The 22,197-nt window shown below is 38.0% G+C and overlaps 27 non-coding genes across 27 annotated transcripts; all 27 read left to right on the forward strand.

The window, feature by feature from the left end:
• Positions 1-78: 78 nt before the first annotated feature.
• Trnat-cgu (transfer RNA threonine (anticodon CGU)) lies at positions 79-152 on the forward strand. The gene has a single exon. It is a non-coding gene; the product is annotated as a tRNA-Thr (tRNA).
• Positions 153-320: 168 nt separating this feature from the next.
• Positions 321-394, forward strand: Trnat-ugu (transfer RNA threonine (anticodon UGU)). The gene has a single exon. It is a non-coding gene; the product is annotated as a tRNA-Thr (tRNA).
• A 623-nt stretch (positions 395-1,017) lies between these two features.
• Positions 1,018-1,091, forward strand: Trnat-agu (transfer RNA threonine (anticodon AGU)). Its single transcript has one exon. It is a non-coding gene; the product is annotated as a tRNA-Thr (tRNA).
• Positions 1,092-1,258: 167 nt separating this feature from the next.
• Positions 1,259-1,333, forward strand: Trnat-agu (transfer RNA threonine (anticodon AGU)). Its single transcript has one exon. It is a non-coding gene; the product is annotated as a tRNA-Thr (tRNA).
• Positions 1,334-1,497: 164 nt separating this feature from the next.
• Positions 1,498-1,571, forward strand: Trnat-cgu (transfer RNA threonine (anticodon CGU)). Its single transcript has one exon. It is a non-coding gene; the product is annotated as a tRNA-Thr (tRNA).
• A 168-nt stretch (positions 1,572-1,739) lies between these two features.
• Trnat-ugu (transfer RNA threonine (anticodon UGU)) lies at positions 1,740-1,813 on the forward strand. Its single transcript has one exon. It is a non-coding gene; the product is annotated as a tRNA-Thr (tRNA).
• A 168-nt stretch (positions 1,814-1,981) lies between these two features.
• On the forward strand, positions 1,982-2,055 carry Trnat-ugu (transfer RNA threonine (anticodon UGU)). The gene has a single exon. It is a non-coding gene; the product is annotated as a tRNA-Thr (tRNA).
• Positions 2,056-2,465: 410 nt separating this feature from the next.
• Trnat-agu (transfer RNA threonine (anticodon AGU)) lies at positions 2,466-2,541 on the forward strand. The gene has a single exon. It is a non-coding gene; the product is annotated as a tRNA-Thr (tRNA).
• A 168-nt stretch (positions 2,542-2,709) lies between these two features.
• On the forward strand, positions 2,710-2,783 carry Trnai-aau (transfer RNA isoleucine (anticodon AAU)). Its single transcript has one exon. It is a non-coding gene; the product is annotated as a tRNA-Ile (tRNA).
• Positions 2,784-2,951: 168 nt separating this feature from the next.
• Trnat-ugu (transfer RNA threonine (anticodon UGU)) lies at positions 2,952-3,025 on the forward strand. Its single transcript has one exon. It is a non-coding gene; the product is annotated as a tRNA-Thr (tRNA).
• A 1,347-nt stretch (positions 3,026-4,372) lies between these two features.
• Trnat-agu (transfer RNA threonine (anticodon AGU)) lies at positions 4,373-4,446 on the forward strand. The gene has a single exon. It is a non-coding gene; the product is annotated as a tRNA-Thr (tRNA).
• A 172-nt stretch (positions 4,447-4,618) lies between these two features.
• On the forward strand, positions 4,619-4,692 carry Trnat-ugu (transfer RNA threonine (anticodon UGU)). Its single transcript has one exon. It is a non-coding gene; the product is annotated as a tRNA-Thr (tRNA).
• Positions 4,693-4,859: 167 nt separating this feature from the next.
• Trnat-ugu (transfer RNA threonine (anticodon UGU)) lies at positions 4,860-4,934 on the forward strand. The gene has a single exon. It is a non-coding gene; the product is annotated as a tRNA-Thr (tRNA).
• A 416-nt stretch (positions 4,935-5,350) lies between these two features.
• Positions 5,351-5,424, forward strand: Trnat-cgu (transfer RNA threonine (anticodon CGU)). The gene has a single exon. It is a non-coding gene; the product is annotated as a tRNA-Thr (tRNA).
• Positions 5,425-14,379: 8,955 nt separating this feature from the next.
• Positions 14,380-14,453, forward strand: Trnat-ugu (transfer RNA threonine (anticodon UGU)). Its single transcript has one exon. It is a non-coding gene; the product is annotated as a tRNA-Thr (tRNA).
• Positions 14,454-14,847: 394 nt separating this feature from the next.
• Trnat-agu (transfer RNA threonine (anticodon AGU)) lies at positions 14,848-14,921 on the forward strand. The gene has a single exon. It is a non-coding gene; the product is annotated as a tRNA-Thr (tRNA).
• A 168-nt stretch (positions 14,922-15,089) lies between these two features.
• Positions 15,090-15,164, forward strand: Trnat-agu (transfer RNA threonine (anticodon AGU)). Its single transcript has one exon. It is a non-coding gene; the product is annotated as a tRNA-Thr (tRNA).
• A 416-nt stretch (positions 15,165-15,580) lies between these two features.
• On the forward strand, positions 15,581-15,656 carry Trnat-agu (transfer RNA threonine (anticodon AGU)). The gene has a single exon. It is a non-coding gene; the product is annotated as a tRNA-Thr (tRNA).
• Positions 15,657-15,831: 175 nt separating this feature from the next.
• Trnat-agu (transfer RNA threonine (anticodon AGU)) lies at positions 15,832-15,905 on the forward strand. The gene has a single exon. It is a non-coding gene; the product is annotated as a tRNA-Thr (tRNA).
• Positions 15,906-16,072: 167 nt separating this feature from the next.
• Positions 16,073-16,147, forward strand: Trnak-uuu (transfer RNA lysine (anticodon UUU)). Its single transcript has one exon. It is a non-coding gene; the product is annotated as a tRNA-Lys (tRNA).
• A 622-nt stretch (positions 16,148-16,769) lies between these two features.
• Trnat-agu (transfer RNA threonine (anticodon AGU)) lies at positions 16,770-16,843 on the forward strand. The gene has a single exon. It is a non-coding gene; the product is annotated as a tRNA-Thr (tRNA).
• A 168-nt stretch (positions 16,844-17,011) lies between these two features.
• On the forward strand, positions 17,012-17,085 carry Trnat-cgu (transfer RNA threonine (anticodon CGU)). The gene has a single exon. It is a non-coding gene; the product is annotated as a tRNA-Thr (tRNA).
• Positions 17,086-17,253: 168 nt separating this feature from the next.
• Trnat-agu (transfer RNA threonine (anticodon AGU)) lies at positions 17,254-17,327 on the forward strand. Its single transcript has one exon. It is a non-coding gene; the product is annotated as a tRNA-Thr (tRNA).
• A 167-nt stretch (positions 17,328-17,494) lies between these two features.
• On the forward strand, positions 17,495-17,569 carry Trnat-cgu (transfer RNA threonine (anticodon CGU)). Its single transcript has one exon. It is a non-coding gene; the product is annotated as a tRNA-Thr (tRNA).
• A 167-nt stretch (positions 17,570-17,736) lies between these two features.
• Positions 17,737-17,811, forward strand: Trnat-ugu (transfer RNA threonine (anticodon UGU)). The gene has a single exon. It is a non-coding gene; the product is annotated as a tRNA-Thr (tRNA).
• A 166-nt stretch (positions 17,812-17,977) lies between these two features.
• On the forward strand, positions 17,978-18,052 carry Trnat-ugu (transfer RNA threonine (anticodon UGU)). The gene has a single exon. It is a non-coding gene; the product is annotated as a tRNA-Thr (tRNA).
• Positions 18,053-18,916: 864 nt separating this feature from the next.
• Trnat-ugu (transfer RNA threonine (anticodon UGU)) lies at positions 18,917-18,991 on the forward strand. The gene has a single exon. It is a non-coding gene; the product is annotated as a tRNA-Thr (tRNA).
• The last annotated feature ends 3,206 nt before the right edge of the window (positions 18,992-22,197 follow it).

Consider the following 22,197-nt stretch of genomic DNA (forward strand, 5'->3'; position numbering starts at 1 on the left):
TCTGAAATGACAGGTTTTTTTTGTTGTTTTCCACGCTTTTAACTTCTAAGTTCGCTAGAAAAAACTAAGTTTCTGGCAGGCGCCGTGGCGTAGTTGGATAAAGCGCCTGTCTCGTAAACAGGAGATCGCGAGTTCAAATCTCGCCGGTGCCTTTCGAAAGCTATGGTAAATTTTTGTTTTAATAGCTACTTGAAGAAAGTATGAAAAAGCTAGTGGGAATTAGTCTTTTACGAGAAAGGTATTGTGAAATGACGGGTTTTTTTCGTTGTTTTACACGCTTTTAACCTCAAAGTTTGCTAGAAATAGCTGCGTATCTGTTAGGAGACGTGGCTTAGTTGGTTAAAGCGCCTGTCTTGTAAACTGGAGATCGCGAGTTCGAATCTCGCCGGTGCCTTTTGAAATCGTTTGTAAATTTTTGTTTCAATAGTTACTTGAAGCAAGTATGAAAAAGCTAGTGGGAATTAGTCTTGGAAGAGAAAGTATTGTGAAATGACAGGTTTTTTTTTTGTTGTTTTATACGCTTTTAACTTCTAAGTTCGCTAGAAAAAATGTAGAAACTGAATACTTTTTCTTGTCAAAAAAAAAAGTAGTTTTGAAAGCAATTTGCCAAATATTTTCATTCTCTACTAGATAGATCTTCGCCAAAGAAGGAGAAAAATCGTAAAAGGTATGTTACATAAGACGGTATTAAACTTAAACAAAGGCGTAAAGCAATAATAAAAAAATAAAATTGTATACCGAGCACAGTATGCATTCTTACTCCAACGTATCATGTAGGCGCCGTGGCTTAGGTATTAAAAGCGCCTGGCTCGTAAACATGAGATCGCGAGTTCGAATCTCGCCGGTGCCTTTTGAAAGCATTTGTAAATTTTTGTTTCAATAGTTACTTGAAGCAAGTATGAAAAAGCTAGTGGGAATTAGTCTTGGAAGAAAAAGTATTTTGAAAAGACAGGTTTATTTTGTTGTTTTCCACGCTTTTAACTTCTTAGTTCGCTAGAAAAAACTATGTTTCCGGCAGGCGCCGTGGCTTAGTTGGTTAAAGCGCCTGTCTAGTAAACAGGAGATCGCGAGTTCGAATCTCGCCGGTGCCTTTTGAAAGCGCTTGTAAATTTTTGTTTCAATAGCTACTTGAAGCAAGTATGAAAAAGCTAGTGGGAATTAGTCTTGGAAGAGAAAGTATTGTGAAATGACAGTTTCTTTTTTGTTTTTTCCACGCTTTTAACTTCCAAGTTCGCTAGAAAAAACTATGTTTCTGGCAGGCGCTGTAGCTTAGTTGGTTAAAGCGTCTGTCTAGTAAACAGAAGATCGCGAGTTCGACATCTCCCCGGTGCCTTTTGAAAGCGTTTGTAAATTTTTGTTTCAGTAGCTACTTGAAGCAAGTATAAAAAAGCTAGTGGGAATTAGTCTTTTACTAGAAAGGTATTGTGAAATGACAGGTTTTTTTCGTTGTTTTCCACGCTTTTAACTTCTAAGTTCGCTAGAAAAAACTTTCTGGCAGGCGCCGTGGCTTAGTTGGTTAAAGTGCCTGTCTCGTAAACAGGAGATCGCGAGTTCGAATCTCGCCGGTGCCTTTTGAAAGCTATGGTAAATTTTTGTTTTAATAGTTACTTGAAGCAAGTATGAAAAACCTAGTGGGAATTAGTCTTTTAAGAGAAAGGTATTGTGAAATGACAGGTTTTTTTCGTTGTTTTCCACGCTTTTAACCTCTAAGTGTGCTAGAAATAGATGAGTATCTGGCAGGCCCCGTGGCTTAGTTGGTTAAAGCGCTTGCCTTGTAAACAGGAGATCGGGAGTTCGAATCTCGCCGGTGCCTTTTGAAAGCGTTTGTAAATTTTTGTTTGAATACTTACTTGAAGCAAGTATAAAAAAGCTAGTGGCAATTAGTCTTGGAAGAGAAAGTATTGTGAAATGACAGGTTTTTTTTGTTGTTTTCCACGCTTTTAACTTCTAAGTTCGCTAGAAAAAAATTAAGTGTCTTTCAGGCGCCGTGGCTTAGTTGGTTAAAGCGCCTGTCTTGTAAACAGGAGGACGCGAGTTCGAATCTCGCCGGTGCGTTTTGAAACCGTTTGTAAATTTTTGTTTCAATAGTTACTTGAAGCAAGTATGAAAAAGCTAGTGGGAATTAATCTTTTACGAGAAAGGTATTGTGAAATGACAGGTTTTTTTCGTTATTTTACACATTTTTAACCTCAAAGTTTGCTAGAAATAGATGAGTATCTGGCAGGCGCCGTGGCTTAGTTGGTTAAAGCGCCTTCTTGTAAACAGGAGATTGCGCGTTCGAATCTCGCCGGTGCCTTTTAAACCGTTTGTAAATTTTTGTTTCAATTGTTACTTGAAGCAAGTATGAAAAAGCTAGTGGGAATTAGTCTTGGAAGAAAAAGTATTGTGAAATGACAGGGTTTTTTTTTTGTTGTTTTCCACGCTTTTAACTTCTAAGTTCGCTAGAAAAAACTATGTTTCCGGCAGGCGCCGTGGCTTAGTTGGTTAAAGCGCCTGTCTAGTGAACAGGAGATCGCGAGTTCGAATCTCGCCGGTGAATTTGAAAGCTATTGAAAGTTTTTGTTTCAATACTTACTTGAAGCAAGTATAAAAAAGCTAGTGGGAATTAGTCTTGGAATAGAAAGGTGATTTGAAACGACAGTTTTTTTTTTCGTTTTTTTTCCACGCTTTTAACTTCTAAGTTTTTTAGAAAAAACTAAGCTTTTGGAAGGCGCCGCGACTTAGTTGGTTAAAGCTCCTGTCTAATAAACAGGAGATCGCGAGTTCGAATCTCGCCGGTGCCTTTTGAAAGCGCTTGTAAATTTTTGTTTCAATAGCTGCTTGAAGCAAGTAAGAAAAAGCTAGTGGGAATTAATCTTTTACGAGAAAGGTATTGTGAAATGATAGGTTTTATTTGTTGTTTTACACGCTTTTAACATCAAAGTTTGCTAGAAATAGCTGGTTAGCTGGTAGGCGCCGTGGCTTAGTTGGTTAAAGCGACTGTCTTGTAAACAGGAGATCGCGAGTTCGAATCTCGCCGGTGCCTTTTGAAATCGTTTGTAAATTTTTGTTTCAATAGTTACTTGAAGCAAATATGAAAAAGCTAGTGGGAATTAGTCGTGGAAGAGAAAGTATTGTGAAATGACAGGTTTTTTTTTTGTTTTCCACGCTTTTAACTTCTAAGTTCGCTAGAAAAAACTAAGCTTCTGGCAGGCGCCGTGGCTTAGTTGGTTAAAGCGACTGTCTTGTAAACAGGAGATAGCGAGTTCGAATCTCACCGGTGAATTTTGAAAGCGTTTGTAAATTTTTGTTTCAATAGCTACTTGAAGCAAGTATGAAAAAGCTAGTGGGAATTAGTCGTTTAAGAGAAAGGTATCAATTAATGACAGGTTTTGTTGGTTTTTTTCCACGCTTTTGACTTCGAAGTTTTATGGAAATAGCTAAGTTTCTGGCAGGCGCCGTTGGTTAAAGCGCCTGTCTCGTAAACAGGAGATCGCGAGTTCGAGTCTCGCCAGTGCCTTCTAACTGCACGTGTAAACAGTGATTTTCTAAAATTACTTTAAGCAAACACTAAAATGCTAGTGGGAATTAGTCTTGAAAGAGAAAGGTATAAATAAATGACAAGGTTTTCCATTGTTTTCACGCTTCTATTTTCCAATTTCGCTAGAAATGGTGACATTTTATGGCAGACACCGTGGCTTAGGTGGTTAAAGAGCCTATCCTGTATATAGGAGATCGCGAATTTGAATATCGCCTGTGCCTCATGCTTGCTTTGGAGACTTTACATTTTAGGTATTGTTTAGGCTTACATATTATTAAAAGGATTCTAATTAATTATTCAAAAGTAGATTTAGTGTATAAGATAAAGGTTTCAAAATATTAATATATTACACTTTAAAACGTTGGAATATATTCTAACCTCAACTGTAGAAACTGAATACTTTTTCTTGTCAAAAAAAAAAGTAGTTTTGAAAGCAATTTGCCAAATATTTTTATTCTCTACTAGATAGATCTTCGCCAAAGAAGGAGAAAAATCGCAAAAGGTATGTTACATAAGACAGTATTAAACTTAAACAAAGGCGTAAAGCAATAATAAAAAAATAAAATTGTATACTGAGCACAGTATGCATTCTTACTCCAACGTATCATGTAGGTGCCGTGGCTTAGGTGTTGAAAGCGCCTGAATCATAAACATGAGATCGCGAATTCGAATCTCGCCGGTGCCCTTTGAAAGCGTTTGTAAATTTTTGTTTCAATAGTTACTTGAAGCAAGTATGAAAAAGCTAGTGGGAATTAGTCTTGGAAGAAAAAGTATTGTGAAATGACAGGTTTATTTTGTTGTTTTCCACGCTTTTAACTTCTAAGTTCGCTAGAAAGAACTATGTTTCTGGCAGGCGCCGTTTCTTAGTTGGTTAAAGCGCCTGTCTAGTAAACAGGAGATCGCGAGTTCAAATCTCGCCGGTGCCTTTTGAAAGCGTTTGTAAATTTTTGTTTCAATAGCTACTTGAAGCAAGTATGAAAAAGCTAGTGGGAATTAGTCTTGGAAGAGAAAGTATTGTGAAATGACAGTTTTTTTTTTTTTTGTTTTTTTCCACGCTTTTAACTTCTAAGTTCGCTAGAAAAAACTATGTTTCTGGCAGGCGCCGTGGCTTAGTTGGTTAAAGCGCCTGTCTTGTAAACAGGAGATCGCGAGTTCGAATCTCGCCGGTGCCTTTTGAAATCGTTTGTAAATTTTTGTTTCAAAAGTTACTTGAAGCAAGTATGAAAAAGCTAGTGGGAATTAGTCTTGGAAGATAAAGTATTGTGAAATGACAGGTTTTTTTCGTTGTTTTTCATGCTTTTAACTTCCAAGTTCGCTAGAAAAAACTATGTTTCTGGCAGGCGCCATGGCTTAGTTGGTTAAAGCGCCTGTCTTGTAAGCAGAAGTTCGCGAGTTCGACATCTCGCCGGTGCCTTTTGAAAGCGTTTGTAAATTTTTGTTTTAATAGTTACTTGAAGCAAGTATGAAAAAGCTAGTGGGAATTAGTCTTTTACGAGAAAGGTATTGTGAAACGACAGGTTTTTTTCGCTGTTTTACACGCTTTTAACCTCAAAGTTTGCTAGAAATAGCAGAGTATCTGGTAGGCCCCGTGGCTTAGTTGGTTAAAGCGAATGTCATGTACACAGGAGATCGCGAGTTCGAATCTCGCCGGTGCCTTTTGAAATCGTTTGTAAATTTTTGTTTCAATAGTTACTTGAAGCAAGTATGAAAAAGCTAGTGGGAATGAGTCTTGGAAGAGAAAGTATTGTGAAATGACAGGTTTTTTTTTTTTGTTGTTGTTTTCCACGCTTTTAACTTCTAAGTTCGCTAGAAAAAACTAAGTTTCTGGCAGGCGCCGTGGCTTAGTTGGTTAAAGCATCTGTCTCGTAAACTGGAGATCGCGAGTTCGAATCTCGCCGGTGCCTTTTGAAAGCTATTGTAAATATTTGTTTTAATAGTTACTTGAGGCAAGTATGAAAAAGCTAGTGGGAATTAGTCTTTTAAGAGAAAAGTATTGTGAAATGACAGGTTTTTTCGTTGTTTTCCACGCTTTTAACCTCTAAGTGTGCTAGTAATAGCTGAGTTTCTGGCAGGCGCCGTAGCTTAGTTGGTTAAAGCGCCTGTCCTGTAAATAGGAGATCGCGAGTTCGACATCTCGCTGCTGCCTTCTAACTGCACGTGTAAACAGTGTTTTTCTAAAACTACTTTAGCCCATTAAGCGCCGCTATATGAACCACGTTGGAAATATTTAAGTTTTCATGTGTTTGGATGTTCAATACACATCTCTAATCGTATGTAGCTGAAATGTTGCAAAAATATTTATTAGGTTATGAGATATGGTATGGTCCCAAAATGGGAGACTTGGCGTTTAATGGGGATAACATACATATCCCTGTCACTATGTTGATACTTGAATAATTTCTGACTAAATCCAATTAGAAAGCCCTAAAATCATTTTTATGTAATGAATACAGCTAGTTATTCGTACTTTAATTGCATATTTAACATATTCAAGCTTTAAAATGTAGAACGTTTAAGTTTTCATGAGACCCAAAGCTATAAATTGTGAGCCCCCTTGCAACAAAAGCTGTGGAGGCCAGCCCCAGGGGCAGCAGTGTACATTTACAACGTTAGTAAGTATTAGTATGCTAGTTATTTTCAATTTCTTGAGCCGTTCGGCCCCTTAAGGACGTCTCCTCCCTCCCCCACTCTGCCCGTACATCACTTTAGGTCTGGTTTTTATTCTTGTTTCATTCCTTCTTCTTATAGGTTTTTGTTCAAAATGGAACTTTTCCCACACATTTTACTACCTTTTAGCAAAAGACCTTAGGATTTTCATACACAAAAAGAGAAGAGGTATTTTTTTTTTTTTTTATTAACCATGTCGGGGATCGAGCGATGGTAAATGGCAATGACCCGAAGCACTATATAAAATGCCTCTTATAAAATGGAACTAAGATATTTTTGGGTTCCATGACGGTGTATTTGTGTCATTATAAACAAGGGTTTTCTTACAGTTAACATTTCGACTGCTTCATAACATGTTTCATGCTATGATTTACTCATAATCATAATGTTTTTAGAAATAAATGTCCAGCATGCTTGACATTGAGGAATTATCAACGGTTATAGTTTCTCCGATTTCATCCAACAAATTGCGATCAATTGAAAAAGTGTAAATTGAGACAGTTATCGCATTATCTGTGATCTAAGCGATTTCCATTAAAACAAATTTTTCTCAACTATCTGAACAGAATTTGGCAATTCACTAAGAAGTGATACTGCACTCATCTGCTTGTTTCAAGCTTAAATGTATTATTTTAATATTGTTTGAAACTCGTAGCAAAGTCGAAAATTCTAACTATATATTTGATTTCAAAAAAAAAAAAAAAAGTGAAGAAATTTCTCTATTGAAATTCAACTTTCCTTATTGAAGGGGAGGGGAGGGAAATATTTTTATGAGGGGAGGAATAGTTTTAAAGGAAATTTTGATCTTTTACAGGAATCTCTTCCGTGATCTGTAGAAATTCAGAGAGATGCGTCATCTTCCTTAGGGAGGATTGGCACCCCTGTTATTCCAGAACTTTTTTCTAAAGGAGAGGAATGTCACTTGTTTTGATAAAAGAGCCTGCTCTTGACCTTGAACAACAAAAAAGTGTTTACACTGAGAAAATACAAAGGGGGCTGTGGCTTCCACAGGAAAAAAGGGGAGAGTTCATTCATGCAGAATGGGTTAGGCATCACTAGCTCTGCTAAGCAGAACACGCAAAGTCTCCCATTTTGGGACTCCAGTAAATAAAGTCCAATAAAACTCCTTCAAATTGTTTTTCTTGGCCCCTGTTTGTTGTGATTTGAAAAAAGCTCTACTGAGGTTCATATTTCATTTCCCGAATTTCCTTTATTCGCATTAATTATTTTTTGGGAATTTTTTTCCCGTGTAATGCAAAAACAAGAAATTTTTGCAAAATTAAAAATTTTTTAAAAAAAGAATTTACATTCCAAACTTTTTTGAAAAAATTAGGAATAAAGTTTGATTCTCTATCATTCATTTTAAAAATTTTCAAAATGATATCTTAATTACTTGATGAAGAAAAAAATATTAATTGAAGGTTCCCAAAATGGGAGACTTGGCGCTTAATGGGTTTTAAGCAAACACTAAAATGCTATTGGGAATTAGTCCTGAAAGAGAAGGGTATAGATTCGGGATTCTAGATTAGAAAGGACAGGGTTTTCACGCTTCTATTTTCCAATTTCGCTAAAAATGGCGATTTTTGTGGCAGACACCGTGGCTTAGGTTGTTAAAGAGCCTGTCCTGTAGATGGCAGATCGCGAATTTGAATATCGCCTGTGCCTCATGCGTACTTTGGAGACATTTCATTTTAAGTATTGTTTAGGCTTACATATTATTAAAAGGATTCTAATTAATTATTCAAAAGAAGATATAGTGTATAAGACAAAGGTTTCAACATTTTAATATTGTAACGGATCCGGTGCGACTTCCACTTTCTTGAAATGAAGACACAGTTCTTGATAAAAGCACAGGAAATTTATTTACACTATGTACAGGAAAGATCGTCAACAACTGCAAAATTATTCATCAGCAATTAAGCAATTATCACGCAACACCGTAAACTCAACGTTTACACACGTATTTACTTCCAAATACGAAAACAACACAGCGAAATGCCTCGCTATAAACAGAGCTAATACACACACTCAGTTCGAAATCTGAATCGAAACTAAACTGTTGCCATCGCTAACGGCTTAAATACACCGAAAAGAAATTTCTCCAATATTCCACACGCTTCTGTAAAGTAGTAGACCGTTATCAATGAAAAGAAAGAAAATAGGGGTCGTATAATTTAGCCGAATGAAAAAGGGGTTGTATATTCATTACGGGAAACTATTTACAGGTTACGTTCCTACAATAATTACTATTTACAGGATTTGTAACATTGCCCCCTTCCTAAGGACTGCACGTCCCGGGCAGTACAATCCCCAGAAAGGGTGCCAAACTTCTATCACAAGTTTACAAATATACACATTAATTAATAACTAACAGATACAGAAAACACAATAATAACAAGAAATATTACTAAACATTAAAAGCAAAAAAATTATCTACAACTTTTATGTTATCAACCATGGTTGTTTACGTAATACTCATGAACTATGGCCATAGTATGGGGCTAACCGATCATAATGTATAACCCTAGGTTTTGCATTAGGTGATTTTTGGATCCTCACTACGACGTCATTCAGTCGGTTAAGGACTTTGTAGGGTCCATCCCAATGCGACTGCAATTTGGGTGAAAGACCTTTCCGTCGGATGGGATTCCATAACCAAACCTTGTCGCCTTCGTTGAATTCATGTCCAGTAGACCTTGTATCGTATCTGGTCTTCATCTTCTCCGCCGCGATGTTGATTCGCTTTCGTGCGAAGTTATGAACGTCTTCCAACCGGGCCTGGAGATCCTGGATGTACTCCTCAGGCGATGAAGGCGCATCCGGAGGACGACCGAAGACGAGATCACAAGGTAGCCGAAGCTCTCGTCCGAAGAGCATCTGAGATGGGGCAAATCCGGTAGTCTCGTGGACAGCACTGCGGTAGGCCAGCAGGAACAAAGGTAGCTTCTTGTCCCAATCCTGTTGATTTCTGGATACCATAAGTGAGAGATTATTCAGGATTGTGCGGTTAAATCTCTCCACCATGCCGTCCGATTGTGGGTGTAGTGGTGTTGTCCTAGTTTTCACAATTCCGAGAATGTGACATAGGCCCTTAAACACAGCAGAGATGAAATTCCTCCCTTGATCGGAATGAATCTGCAAAGGTGTTCCATATCTCGAGATCCAATGTTGGACTAGAGTCTCTGCTACGGTAGTAGCCTCTTGATCTGGAATGGGATATGCTTCCGGCCATTTGGTGAAGTAGTCGATGGAAACAAGAATGTATTTGTTCCCATCAGCAGTTCTTGGTAGAGGACCCAGGATGTCGATCCCAATTCGTTCGAAAGGAGCTCCAACGTTGTACAGATGTAGCTTCCCTCTGCTTCTCTTCTTCGGTCCTTTACGAGCAGCACAGGCGTCACAAGAATGGCACCACTTCTCCACGTCATCCTTCGCCTTGCTCCAGAAGAAGCGCTCCCGAACTTTATTGAGAGTTTTCAAGACACCAAAATGTCCTCCAGTCGCACTACTATGTATTTCTTTCAGAACATCTGAAATCCTGGATCGAGGAAGTAGTAACTGCCACCTAGATGTCTTGCCGTCGTCAGATTCCCATTTCCGGTGTAGCACGCCGTTCCGTAAATGGAGTGAGTTCCATAAAGCCCAGTATCTTTTTGTTGCAGGACTGAAGATGGAAACGTCCTGCCAGCTAGGGCGTCGACTGTCACTTTCCATGAACTCTAAAATTGATTTTATGTCGGGGTCTTCAAGTTGATCTTTTCGAACTTGGTCATCACTCCATGGATCAGGTTCTGATGATGTTGGAGTCACTGTCACCTGATAGGCGGTAGGGCTAGTCGTTCCATACTGTTTCTCGATTCGGGAACAATAGTGGCAGTTCTCAGGACAGGGTCTCCTTGATAAAGCGTCAGCATTACCGTGAGATAACCCTTTTCGATGCTTGATCTCCATGTCATATTCCTGGAGCCGCTGTATCCATCTGGCTATCTGGCCTTCTGGATTCTTGAAGTTCAGAAGCCAAGTTAACGAGGCATGATCTGTCCGAAGCAGAAATTTTCGGCCGTAGAGGTAATGATGGAAGTGTTCTACAGCTTTCACTATGGCCAGTAACTCCTTTCTGGTGACGCAGTAATTTCGCTCCGACTTTGATAAGCATTTGCTAAAGTAAGCGATGACATGTTCATTTCCGTCAATTTCTTGGGATAAAACAGCTCCAATTCCCTCGTTGCTCGCATCAGTGTCCAGGATGAAGGATTTTTCAGGCTGAGGATAGGCGAGGATAGGCGTTGATGTTAAAGCCTCCTTCAGTCGTAGAAATGCATCTTCGCATTCTTTGGACCATTCAAACTTTTGCTTGCTCTCCGTCAGCTTATGCAAAGGTCGTGCAATGTTGGAAAAACCCTTCACAAACTTCCTATAGTACGTGCAGAGCCCCAGGAAACTTCGCAGCTGATGGATGTTTTCGGGACGACTCCAACTCTTGACCGCAGATACCTTTTCTGGATCGGTTTGTACACCTTCAGAAGAGATGATGTGACCAAGGTAATTCACTTCCCGGCGGAACAAATTACATTTGGACGGGCTTAACTTCAGATTGGCTTCCTTAAGCTTTTGCAGCACCTTCCTAAGATTTGCCAGATGTTCTTCGAAGCTGCGTCCCACGATGATGATATCGTCTAAGTAGACCAGACAGGATTCGTAGGAAAGTCCTCTTAACACTGTCTCCATAAGACGCTCGAACGTAGCTGCTGCATTGCAGAGGCCGAAGGGCATCACTTTAAACTGCCATAAGCCTTGTCCAGTTGTAAACGCTGTCTTCTCTCGGTCATCAGGGTGTATCTCAACCTGCCAGTAGCCGCTCTTCAAGTCCAGGGTCGAAAACCACTTGTGTCCGGAAAGAGTGTCTAAGGTGTCGTCTATCCGTGGAAGAGGGTAACTGTCTTTCTTGGTGATTTCATTCAGTCGTCGGTAATCGACACAAAATCTGGTGGAGCCATCTTTCTTTCGGACCAAGACGATGGGAGAGGCCCAAGGACTGGATGAAGGTTCGATTACATCATTCTCCTTCATCTCTTTCAGGAGGGTCTCAACCTCTTCCTTCTTGGCGAACGGTAGTCGTCTTGGATGCTGTTTAATAGGGGGGTGTTCTCCAGTGTAAATCCTATGCTGCGTTAAATTCGTACGGCCAACATCCTCCGATGTAGATGAAAACAGATGCTTGAAGTCGTCCACCAATTGTTCCGCAGCAGTTCTTTGATCCTTCGATAAGGGTGCACTCCCAATTAACTTCGATGTCAAGGACTCAGAAGACACAGTCTCGGGGGAATTGATTCTTCTAATGATGCAGTTTACGGGAGTACAAGTTGCTAACACTTCGCCTTTCCGGATATTCCTTGGCCTTTCACTCACGTTGGCGACTCTCACAGGAATTACATCCTTGGAAAGGTCCACAAGCGTAGATGCCACCAGCACTCCTTTTGGGTTATTGCTTAAGTTGGGGTATTCAATGAGTCCAAATCTAAAACTATTGCTCTCTTCAATGGAGCCGGGTATTAATGATTCTGACCTTGAGGGAATTGATAAATCTGTTTGGGCAATTATTTGATGAGCGGATTTTACATCACTTTCTGCGGGAAAGACTGCTATGTCTTCTCTCGTCGAGTGCAGCTCGTTAGTCTTGAAGTCGAGGTTGAAGTCATACTTCTTTAAAAAGTCCAATCCGAGAATGAAGGGGTCAATGATAGCAGCAACGAATGCGGTATGATGGTAAATGGCATTTCCAAACACAATTTCTAAGTTCACTTTACCTTCAATCTCGATCTTGTCACCTGTCACAGTTTGGAGGGTAACGCAGGGCGGCGTCCACAGAATGTTGAGTCCAAATTGACGAGCCACATCTGTTCTAATGATCGTAACATTGGCTCCAGTGTCAATAATCAGTTCGCAGGGAAACCCGTTTACATATGCGTAAACAAACAGTCCATTACTGCCGCCACTCGTCGAGGAAATCTGGAAAACTTTAAGATGGGGCTCATTCCAATTTGGCGACCTCCGCCCCGCGAGATTGCCATGGCTTAGTTTTCCTGGACCTGCGAGGGAGAGGTGCTCGTCCCTCTGGTTTCTTGACGAGCTTCACAGTTTCTTCGTAAGTGACCCTCGCCACCACATTTCCAGCACTTAAGTGATTGTCCATTATGGTCTTTGGGAGCCGAATTCCTTTTGAGGATTCCTGCAATTTCTTTTATTTGCTTTTCCAGATCAGCAAAACGTGACGAAACCGGATCAGGCTCATCAGTTTTCACGCCGCGGATTGAATGGCGATCCTTGCGGGTTGCTTGCTGGGCGGCCTCCAACTTCATCGCATACACAACAGCAGAACTCAGGTCTTTGACATCCGCCATCCGTAGAGCTTTCTGGATTTCCAGATCTCGAACCCCGTCGATGTAGTAGTTGAGTGCCAGGTTGTCTCGAACATCCGCAGGACAGTCACAAAAAGCAAGATGAGACAATCTCTCGACGTCCGCCGCTAGCTCTTGCAGGGTTTCCCCGGTTTTCTGGAAACGGGATTTCAACTGGAGTCGGCTGAAATCTTTCTGGCACTTCTCACCGAAGCGAAGCTCCAACGCAGATGTGAGGGCGGCGAAATCCAGGCGCTGGCTGTCCGGAAGGGTCTGGAGAATGTCCGCTGCGTCACCTCTCAGGGATGCTGCAAGATGACAGGCCTTGGTAGCAGAGTCCCATCCGTTCGCTTCCGCCACTATCATGAATTGAGTTTTGTAAACCTGCCACGAAGTTTTCCCATCAAATGTGGCAAGTTTAATGGACGGTCGAGCAACCGATGTGGGAGCGCCAAACTGTACAGAGCTGCTTTCCGCGGTCGCCAATCTCCTTTCCATGTCTTTAATTATTTCTTCCTTAAATGAGGTAAATTTCTTGTCTTCTTCTTCTAACTTATTTTCCACATTGGCGATACGCTCTTCCACAGTATCAAATTTTTCTTCCAGAGCATCAACTTTATCTCCCATGGCGGTTAGTTGATTCTCCATCATGGTTTTCATCGACGTTAGGTCACTTTTTATTTCATTTTGACTTGTAGTAATTTTAGCAGTTAAATCACTATTTAACTGTTCTTGGTTAGTCGCCAATTCATTTTTTAATTGTTCTTGGTTAGTCGCCATGTCATTTTTTAATTGTTCTTGATTTGCAGTAAAACTTGCAGTCAAATCACTTTTTAATTGTTCTTGATTAGCCGCCATATTTTCAGTCAGGTCGCTTTTCACAGCATTAATTGCTTCTAGAAGTTGCTTTAATTGGTCATCCATTGCGCGAGTAATCACCATAAAAACAAAGTCTATAAATTCAAACAGTCTTTATGAAAAAAAATGTCCAAAGTCACACTTACTCCAAGAAAGTCCAGAAGTAGCCCCACGTTGGGCGCCAAATTGTAACGGATCCGGTGCGACTTCCACTTTCTTGAAATGAAGACACAGTTCTTGATAAAAGCACAGGAAATTTATTTACACTATGTACAGGAAAGATCGTCAACAACTGCAAAATTATTCATCAGCAATTAAGCAATTATCACGCAACACCGTAAACTCAACGTTTACACACGTATTTACTTCCAAATACGAAAACAACACAGCGAAATGCCTCGCTATAAATAGAGCTAATACACACACTCAGTTCGAAATCTGAATCGAAACTAAACTGTTTATCCATCGCTAACGGCTTAAATACACCGAAAAGAAATTTCTCCAATATTCCACACGCTTCTGTAAAGTAGTAGACCGTTATCAATGAAAAGAAAGAAAATAGGGGTCGTATAATTTAGCCGAATGAAAAAGGGGTTGTATATTCATTACGGGAAACTATTTACAGGTTACGTTCCTACAATAATTACTATTTACAGGATTTGTAACAATATATTACACTTTAAAACGTTGGAATATATTCTAACCTCAACTGTAGAATTTGAATACCTTATCTTGTCAAAAAAAAAGTAGTTTTGAAAGCAATTTGCCAAATATTTTTATTCTCTACTAGATAGATTTTCGCCAAAAAAGGAGAAAAATCGCAAAGGTATGTTACATAAGACAGTATTAAACTTAAACAAAGGCGTAAAGGCAATAATAAAACAATAAAATTGTATACTAAGTACAGTATGCATTCTTACTTCAACGTATCCTGTAGGCGCCGTGGCTTAGTTGGTTAAAGCGCCTGTCTTGTAAACAGGAGATCGCGAGTTCGAATCTCGCCGGTGCCTTTTGAAAGCGCTTGTAAATTTTTGTTTTAATAGCTACTTGAAGCAAGTATGAAAAAGCTAGTGGGCATTAGTCTTTTACGAGAAAGGTATTGTGAAATGACAGGTTTTTTTTGTTGTTTTCCACGCTTTTAACTTCTAAGTTCGCTAGAAAAAACTAAGTTTCTGGCAGGCGCCGTGACTTAGTTGGTTAAAGCGTCTGTCTAGTAAACAGGAGATCGCGAGTTGGAATCTCGCCGGTGAATTTGAAAGCTATTGAAAGTTTTTGTTTCAATACTTACTTGAAGCAAGTATAAAAAAGCTAGTGGGAATTAGTCTTGGAAGAGAAAGGTATTTTGAAATGAAAGTTTTTTTTTCGTTTTTTCCACGCTTTCAACTTCTAACAAAGCTTTTGGAAGGCGCCGTGGCTTAGTTGGTTAAAGCGCCTGTCTAGTAAACAGGAGATCGCGAGTTCAAATCTCGCCGGTGCCTTTTGAAAGCTATAGTAAATTTTTGTTTTAATAGTTACTTGAAGCAAGTATGAAAAAGCTAGTGGGAATTAGTCTTTTAAGAGAAAGGTATTGTCAAATGACAGGTTTTTTTCGTTGTTTTCCACGCTTTTAACCTCTAAGTGTGCAAGAAATGTGTGTGTTTCTGGCAGGCGCGGCAGCTTAGTTGGTTAAAGCGCCTGTCTAGTAAACAGGAGATCGCGAGTTCGACATCTCGCCGGTGCCTATTGAAAGCGTTTGTAAATTTTTGTTTCAATTGCTACTTGAAGCAAGTATGAAAAATCTAGTGGGAATTAGACTTTTACGAGAAAGGTATTGTGAAATGACAGGTTTTTTTCGTTGTTTTACACGCTTTTAACCTCAAAGTTTGCTAGAAATAGCTGAGTTTCTGGCAGGCGCCGTGACTTAGTTGGTTAAAGCGAATGTCTTGTAAACCGGAGATCGCGAGCTCGAACCTCGCAGGAGCCTTTTGAAATCGTTTGTAAATTTTTGTTTCAATAGTTACTTGAAGCAAGTATGAAAAAGTTAGTGGGAATTAGTCTTGGAAGAGAGAATATTGTGAAATGACGGGTTTTTTTTTTTTTTTGTTGTTTTCCACGCTTTTAACTTCTAAGTTCGCTAGAAAAAACTAAGTTTCTGGCAGGCGCCGTGGCTTAGTTGGTTAAAGCGTCTGACTAGTAAACAGGAGATCGCGAGTTCGAATCTCGCCGGTGAATTTGAAAGCTATTGAAAGTTTTTGTTTCAATACTTACTTGAAGCAAGTATAAAAAAGCTAGTGGGAATTAGTCTTGGAAGAGAAAGGTATTTTGAAATGATAGTTTTTTTTTTTTTTTTTTTCGTTTTTTCCACGCTTTCAACTTCTAAGTTTTTTAGAAAAAACTAAGCTTTTGGAAGGCGCCGTGGCTTAGTTGGTTAAAGCGCCTGTCTAGTAAACAGGAGATCGCGAGTTCAAATCTCGCCGGTGCCTTTGAAAGCTATAGTAAATTTTTGTTTTAATAGTTACTTGAAGCAAGTATGAAAAAGCTAGTGGGAATTAGTCTTTTAAGAGAAAGGTATTGTCAAATGACAGGTTTTTTTCGTTGTTTTACACGCTTTTAACCTCAAAGTTTGCTAGAAATAGCTGAGTTTCTGGCAGGCGCCGTGGCTTAGTTGGTTAAAGCGCCTGTCTTTTAAACAGGAGATCGCGAGTTCGTCATCTCGCTGGTGCCTTCTAACTGCGCGTGTAAACAGTGTTTTTCTAAAACTACTTTAAGTAAACACGAAAATGTTATTGGGAATTAGTCCTGAAAGAGAAGGGTATAGATAAATGACAGGGTTTTCACGCTTCTATTTTCCAATTTCGCTAGAAACGGCGATTTTTGTGGCAGACACTGTGGCTTAGGTGGTTAAAGAGCCTGTCGTGTAAATGGGAGATCGCGAATTTGAATATCGCCTTTGCCTCATGCGTACTTTGGAGACATTTCATTTTAAGTATTGTTTAGGATTACATATTATTAAAAGGATTCTAATTAATTATTCAAAAGAAGATTTAGAGTATAAGAAGAAGGTTTCAACATATTAATATATTACACTTTAAAACGTTGGAATGTATTCTAACCTCAACTGAAAATTCGAATACCTTTTCTTTTTTTTTAAAAAAAAGTAGTTTTGAAAGCAATTTGCCAAATATTTTTATTCTCTACTAGATAGATCTTCGCCAAAAAAGGAGAAAGAGCGCAAAGGTATGTTACAAAAGACAGTATTAAATTTAAACGAAGGCGTAAAGGCAATAATAAAACAATAAAATTGTATACTGAGCACAGTATGCATTCTTACTTCAACGTATCGTGTAGGCGCCGTGGCTTAGTTGGTTAAAGCGCCTGTCTAGTAAACAGGAGATCGCGAGATCGAATCTCGCCGGTGCCTTTTGAAAGCGTTTGTAAATTTTTGTTTCAATGGCTACTTGAAGCAAGTATGAAAAAGCTAGTGAGAATTAGTCTTGGAAGAGAAAGGTATTGTGAATAGACAGGTTTTTTTCGTTGTTTTCCACGCTTTTAACTTCCAAGTTTGCTAGAAATAGCTAAGTTACTCGCAGGCGCCGTGGCTTAGTTGGTTAAAGCGCGTGTCTCGTAAACGGGAGATCGCGAGTTCGAATCTCGCCGGTGCCTTTTGAAAGCGTTTGTAAATTTTTGTTTCAATAGCTACTTGAAGCAAGTATGAAAAAGCTAGTGGGAATAAATCTTTTACGAGAAAGTTATTGTGAAATGACAGGTTTTTTTCGTTGTTTTCCACCCTTTTAACTTCCAAGTTTGCTAGAAATAGATAAGTTTCTGGCAGGCGCCGTGGCTTAGTTGGTTAAAGCGCCTGTCTAGTGATCAGGAAATCGTGATTTCGAATCTCGCCGGTGCCTTTTGAAAGCGATTATAAGTTTTTGTTTCAATAGTTACTTGAAGCAAGTATGAAAAAGCTAGTGGGAATTAGTCTTTTAAGAGAAAGGTATTGTGAAATGACAGGTTTTTTCGTTGTTTTCCACGCTTTTAACCTCCAAGTTTGCTAGAAATAGCAGAGTTTCTGGCAGGCGCCGTGGCTAAGTTGGTTAAAGCGCCTGTCTCGTAAACAGGAGAGCGCGAGTTCAACATCTCGCCGGTGCCATTTGAAATCGTTTGTAAATTTTTGTTTCAATATTTACTTGAAGCAAGTATGAAAAAGCTAGTATGAATTAGTCTTTTAAGAGAAAGGTATTGTGAAATGACAGGTTTTTTCGTTGTTTTCCACGCTTTTAACCTCTAATTTTGCTAGAAATAGCTGAGCTTCTGGCAGGCGCCGTGGCTAAGTTGGTTAAAGCGCCTGTCTTGTAAACAGGAGAGCGCGAGTTCAACATCTCGCCGGTGCCATTTGAAATCGGTTGTAAGTTTTTGTTTCACTAGTTACTTGAAGCAAGTATGAAAAAGCTAGTGGGAATTAATCTTGGAAGAGAAAGTATTGTGAAATGACAGTTTTTTTCGTTGTTTTCCATGCTTTTAACCTCTAAGTGTGCTAGAAATAGCTGAGTTTCGCTCAGGCGCCGTAGCTTAGTTGGTTAAAGCGCCTGTCTTGTAAACAGGAGATCGCGAGTTCGACATCTCGCCGGTGCCTTCTAACTGCACGTGTAAACATTGTTTTTCTAAAACTACTTTAAGCAAACACTAAAAGGCTAGTGGGAATTGGTCTTGAAAGAGAAGGGTATAGATAAATGACAGGGTTTTCACGCTTCTATTTTCCAATGTCGCTAGAAATGGAGATTTTTGTGGCAGACACCGTGGCTTAGGTGGTTAAAGAGCCTGTCCTGTAGATTGGAGATCGCGAATTTGAATATCGCCAGTGCCTCATGCTTACTTTGGAGACTTTTCATTTTAAGTATTGTTTAAGCTTACATATTATTAAAAGGATTCTAATTAACTATTCAAAAGAAGATTTAGTGTATATGACAAAGGTTTCAACATATTAATATATTGCACTTTAAAACGTTGGAATATATTCTAACCTCAACTGTAGAAATTGAATACTTTTTCTTGTCAAAAAAAAAAAGTAGTTTTGAAAGCAATTTGCCAAATATTTTTATTCTCTACTAGATAGATCTTCGCCAAAAAAGGAGAAAAATCACAAAAGGTATGTTATATAATACAGTATTAAACTTAAACAAAGGCGTAAAGGCAATAATAAAACAATAAAATTGTATACTGAGCACAGTATGCATTCTTACTCCAACGTATTGTGTAGGCGCCGTGACTTAGTTGGTTAAAGCGCCTCTTTCGTAAACAGGAGATCGCGTGTTCGAATCTCGCCGGTGCCATTTGAAAGCTATTGTAACTTTTTGTTTCAATAGTTACTTGAAGCAAGTATGAAAAATCTAGTGGGAATTAGTCTTTTAAGAGAAAGGTATTGAGAAATGACAGGTTTTTTCGTTGTTTTCCACGCTTTTAACCTCTAATTTTGCTAGAAATAGCTGAGTTTCTGGCAGGCGCCGTGGCTAAGTTGGTTAAAGCGCCTGTCTTGTAACCAGGAGAGCACGAGTTCAACATCTCGCCGGTGCCATTTGAAATCGGTTGCAAATTTTTGTTTCAATAGTTACTTGAAGCAAGTATGAAAAAGCTAGTGGGAATTAATCTTGGAAGAGAAAGTATTGTGAAATGACAGGTTTTTCTGGCTTTTTTCCACGCTTTTAACTTCAAAGTTCGCTAGAAGAAACTAAAGGCCATATCACACGTAGCGAAATTCGTTCAACCTGACGATCAACTTCGGTTCGACTCAACCGCGAGAGCGAATTCCGACCGGAAAATCCCCGTGTGCTATGCTTTCCGAGGTTGAACGTATTCCATTCAACTTTTTATCTTCTCGGCAAAAAAGTTGGATCAACCTCAACTTTCAGCCAATCAGGAGGAAGCAATCCTCTGACCTGTTACGTCAAAATACAACATGGCCGCCTGTAACAACATCAACAGCGTGTGCAAGGAATAGAATAAACTGCTAGAATAACTTCAGGTGAGTTATTAGTACTATATTTTCGTCAAAAACAAATATAAAACGTAATATTTTATAAATCTCCACCTTATTATTGTGTTAAAAGGTTAATTTCTAGTTCAAAGTCGTCGTAAGAATTTCCTTGCCAAATTCGCCAATCTCGTAGTGTGCAATCTTGCCAAATCAATGAATGTTTATAAACAATCTGAAGCAAGAGCAACGGTAATGGGTCAATCCGTAGAAATCACCCAGGCCGTGTTGCTCGACATTTTTGATTTTCCTAATTTTTTTACTAGTAAATTCTCACTACTAGGTGAGTTCAAAAGTGTTAAAAGAAAATTTTTTAAGCTCATACTTTTTTTTAACCCACCACTTTAAGTTTGCTTAGTTGCCGTTTTTGGACCAAAAACAAGTTTTACGTAAATGCATCTAACTCGGTCAATTTTACAGTTATCAGGACAAAACAAAATCCATCACCAGAAGGATGCCCCAGATACGATTTGCTTGCAAAATATTATTTAAATGGTGAGAAAGGTGAAGAAAAAAAATAACAATTACAAACTGAAAATTAGCATAAAATACGAGTTTTAGTGCAACAAAATTAGTAAAAGGAGGAGAGTTTCAGCTATATTTTTTTTCTTCTGTAGATATAATATAGGACTACTTGTTGTAGGAATTTTAAACTTAAGAACTTTGTCCTTTTTTTTTTTTTTTTTTTTTGCAAACTTTTTCAAAAATGGAAAAAATCGAATTTTGACTAAGTTTAAAGTAAAATATCTCAAAAGGGACTAGTGAAAAATTATGAAATTGATACAGGTAACACCTTTTTTATGACATGAAAATATGATTACAATTTTATGACTGAGACTCAACTGGTACTAGAGTTATAGAGCATTAAAGTTGGCCAAATATTGCATTTTCGCAAAGTTTAAAGCAAATTATTTCAAGTGGGAACGAGTGAAAAACAATGAAATTGATACAGGTAGCAGGTAGCACCGTTTTATTATATGAACCTATGATTACAATTTGGTGACTGAGATTCAACTGGTGTCAGAGTTATAGTGCATCAAAATTGGCCAAATATTGCATTACACATACACAAAGTTAAATATTAATTCATAGATAAGCTTCACTTTCCAAACATTTAATAGAAACAAAAGTTCATCTTCTTTAGCAAATTAAATTCATGCAATAGAATTATGCACAAAAAATAAGCAAATGAATAAATGAAATAAATGTTTAGCTCCTTTGTCCTAAACATTTAAGTATATACACATCATAAATCAATTGTTATTAATAACAACACATTTTTTTTTTTTGCTACAATTTGTCATCTTTTACTTAAGTTTTCTTCTGTATGTAAAATACCAGACACCCGGTTATCACATTCAGAGGCTGGAGGCAGATGTTATCGCTGAGATGACATCTGCCTCCAGCTCGGTTATTCGCTCTTCCGGACTGATGAGTTCCAATAAAAACGAAACTGTAGTCTCTGGATATGATAATCGGGCTGTCTGGTATAACATGTGGATTGTTTAAAAACAGCACACACACCATGCCTATACTTTACGAAATACATTGATTTTACATTTCATAAAAGCTAGGGGGTACTTTGCCTGTCCTCCTCCCTGTATAATATTCATGTTATATATACTTGTCTAATTTGTTTTCTTAATTTTAGATTATGTGAGAAAGAATTTCAAGTTATTGTTTACAGATGCAGTTATAGAGGTTGCAGTCAAAAACTGTTTGTTCAGGGCGAAGTTAATTATTGTTGAACTTTGAAATGTAATTGAAATTATGTATTAATACATATGAGTGTGTGTGTGTGTATGGAATTTATTGTAAATAAAGTTTATGTATAAATTTTATGTGTCAGTTTCTCTAAAGAATACTAGAAAAAAATGAACTTTTTTAATTTTTTTTTCTTTCTTGGTATATATTATAAAAGATAATGTTCCTTCAGTATGCTTTGTAAAAACATCTATGAAGCATTGTTCTTCTCAGAGAACAAAAGTAAAACAACTCACAATTTCTTACTTAATTGAATGTACCTGCATGACTCAATTAAATCAATAGAACCATTTTAAGTCCAATTTTTCAAACTATGAAAAGTAGTACAAACCTGCCTAAATCAGTAGAAAAGTTGGTATTCTTGCGTTCTATGTAACTTGTAATCTATGCAATAAGTACTTTATACTCTTCACTATTTAAAAATTTAAGTTTTGATTTTTTTTAAAAGTAATAAATTTTATGTGCATGTGTTGGAAAGATAAAATAGAATGGGTCATGTACAGAGGTTTCATATAAAAACAGTAGCATGTATATATAAAAGTAGAAAATTTTGTTATTCCACTTTTTGTGCATTGCTAAAAAGATTTCTATTTTAACAACTAAACTTGGTGTACATTCAATAGCAAAATAATAATACTTAGACGAGGTTGGGTTTTTGACAAAAAAAAAAAAAAACTGTTTTTGAAATGACCTGTTAAAAACTCCAATACTGACATTGATAGTTTTTATAAACACATATGGTTTCCTGATGCTGAAAAATTATTTCACATTATATCATTAAAATTAATAGTTTAATTAATAAGTTTGATTAAAATTAATTGATAAATTTTCTTGTAAATTTGTTACACTGTAAAAGTAGTTATGGATAACAGTTACAGCTTGTTTTCAAAGTAGTTTTGTTTTAAACTTTTTAATAACTTAATTCATTTGTAACAATTAGATACAATTAATTTTATCAATCAAAAAGGCTTTCTGGGAAAGGATTT

Source organism: Uloborus diversus, chromosome 1 (assembly GCF_026930045.1).
Source record: "Uloborus diversus isolate 005 chromosome 1, Udiv.v.3.1, whole genome shotgun sequence".
In the NCBI taxonomy this organism is placed as follows: domain Eukaryota; kingdom Metazoa; phylum Arthropoda; class Arachnida; order Araneae; family Uloboridae; genus Uloborus; species Uloborus diversus.